The sequence below is a fragment of the Ovis canadensis genome, chromosome 6 (assembly GCF_042477335.2).
Source record: "Ovis canadensis isolate MfBH-ARS-UI-01 breed Bighorn chromosome 6, ARS-UI_OviCan_v2, whole genome shotgun sequence".
Lineage (NCBI taxonomy): Eukaryota > Metazoa > Chordata > Mammalia > Artiodactyla > Bovidae > Ovis > Ovis canadensis.
Window position 1 is genome coordinate 26,138,501 of NC_091250.1, and position 2,711 is coordinate 26,141,211.

Sequence of the window (2,711 nt, forward strand, 5' to 3'; positions counted from 1 at the left end):
ATGAAATATAGAATTTGGGTATTGCATGACAATTTTTAATAGCACCCAGAAATCTCATCTCTGATATATTTTTTAATATAATGTCCTTATAAGGTGTTTGGCTATATACAGATCTTAGTACATCTCATACATTTTATTGACAGAGACACAGTGCAAAAAGGAGGAAACTTTTTGTCTTTACTAGATGTCTTTATTAACATAGCATCACCCTACTCACACATATTGTTCTAGGGATAGATTTTTAAAACGTCTTAAGGACAGTACGTCAGCAGCGGGATGGCCGTAGCTGTGGCGGCGGCTGCAGACGCCCGAGCAGCCGCGGCCGCAGTGGAGGCTGGAGCCCGAGCGGCGTCGGCGGCGGCACCCCGGGGAGTTTAAGATGGCGGCGGGGGGGGCGGGGGGGGCGGCGGCGGCGGCGGGTCTGCGGGAAGAGCAGCGGTACGGGCTGTCGTGCGGGAGGCTGGGACAGGACCACATCACCGTACTGCATGTGAAGCTCACCGAGACGGCGATGCGCGCGCTCGAGACCTACCAGAGCCACAAGAATTTAATTCCTTTTCGACCTTCAATTCAATTCCAAGGGCTCCAAGGGCTTGTCAAAATCCCTAAAAATGATCCCCTCAACGAAGTGCACACCTTTAACTTCTATTTGTCAAATGTGGGTAAAGACAACCCTCAGGGCAGCTTTGACTGCATCCAGCAGACTTTCTCCAGCTCTGGAGCCTCCCAGCTCAATTGCCTGGGATTTATACAAGATAAAATTACAGTGTGTGCAACAAATGACTCGTATCAGATGACACGAGAAAGAATGACCCAGGCAGAGGAGGAATCCCGCAACCGAAGCACAAAAGTTATCAAACCCGGTGGACCATATGTAGGGAAAAGAGTGTAAATTCGGAAAGCTCCTCAAGCTGTTTCAGATACAGTGCCTGAAAGGAAAAGGTCAACCCCCATGAACCCTGCAAATACGATTCGCAAGACGCACGGCAGCAACAGTGTCTCTCAGCGGCCGTATCGGGACAGGGTGATTCACTTGCTGGCACTGAAGGCCTATAAGAAGCCTGAGCTGCTGGCCCGACTGCAGAAAGACGGTGTCAATCAGAAAGACAAGAACTCCCTTGGAGCAGTTCTGCAGCAGGTAGCCAATCTGAATCCTAAGGACCTCTCATACACCTTAAAGGATTATGTTTTTAAAGAGCTTCAAAGAGACTGGCCTGGATACAATGAAATAGACAGACGGTCATTAGAGTCAGTACTCTCAAGAAAATTAAACCCATCTCAGAATGCTGCCAGCACCAGCCGCTCAGAATCTCCTGTATGTTCTAGTAGAGACCCTGCATCTTCTCCTCAGAAACGGCTTTTGGATTCAGATTTCATTGATCCTTTAATGAATAAAAAGGCTCGAATATCTCACCTGACAAATAGAGTGCCACCAACATTGAATGGCCATTTGAATCCCACCAGTGAAAAGTCCACTGCAGGCCTCCCGCTGCCCCCTGCAGCAGCTGCCATCCCCACGCCTCCACCGCTGCCTTCAACCCACCTGCCTGTCTCCAACCCGCCTCAGACTGTAAATTCTAACTCCAATTCCCCTAGCACTCCAGAAGGCCGGGGGACTCAAGACCTACCTGTTGACAGTTTTAGTCAAGATGGTAGTATCTATGAGGACCAGCAAGACAAATATACCTCTAGGACTTCTCTGGAAACCTTACCCCCTGGTTCAGTTCTACTAAAGTGTCCAAAGCCTATGGAAGAAAACCATTTGTCTCACAAAAAGTCCAAGAAGAAGTCTAAAAAACACAAGGAAAAGGACCAAATAAAAAAGCAAGATGTTGAGATGATTGAGGAAAAGGAAGAGGACCTTAAAAGAGAAGAGGAAATTGCCAAGCTGAACGACTCCAATCCGGATTCCAATGAAGGAGTTAAAGAAGATTGCACTGCCTCCACAGAGCCTTCTTCAACAATTGAACTCCCAGATTATTTGATAAAATACATTGCCATCGTCTCCTATGAGCAACGCCAGAATTACAAGGATGACTTCAATGCTGAGTATGATGAATATAGGGCCTTGCATGCCAGGATGGAGACTGTGGCTAGAAGATTTATCAAACTGGATGCACAGCGAAAACGCCTTTCTCCAGGCTCAAAAGAGTATCAGAATGTTCATGAAGAAGTCTTACAAGAATATCAGAAGATAAAGCAGTCTAGTCCCAATTACCACGAAGAAAAATACCGATGCGAGTATCTTCATAACAAGCTAGCTCACATCAAAAGACTAATAGGTGAATTTGACCAACAGCAAGCAGAATCATGGCACTAGAGCTCTGCTTGGACCAGAAGATGTGAATAAACTTAAGCTTATTTATTTAAAATTCCAAATGAGTTGCTCTCAAAATTCTAAAAAATGAAACTTTGCCTGTTGAAAGTTTCAGTATTAGTAAACTTGAGTTACCTTTTTTTTTTTTCCTTGTTTTCCCATTTTACTTTGCTTCCTTGCATTTTTGAAGCTGCTTTTTCTGGTCCTTTTTTCACCTTTAAGACTTGTGTTTGTCAATAGAAATGATTTTTTTTTTAGATATTGGGGATCCAGTGTCTGTACTTCAAATCAACTTTTTTCCTTAAAAACTGTGTTTGTCATTAGAAATGATTTTTTTTTTTTTTTAGATATTGGGGATCCAGTGTCCATACTTCAAAGTTACGTATGTTTAAAA

The 2,711-nt window shown here is 44.4% G+C and overlaps 1 pseudogene; it reads left to right on the top strand.

Annotated features, from left to right (window-relative positions):
* Positions 1–262: 262 nt before the first annotated feature.
* Positions 263–2,379, top strand: LOC138442292 (RNA polymerase II elongation factor ELL2 pseudogene; annotated as a pseudogene).
* Positions 2,380–2,711: the final 332 nt, after the last annotated feature.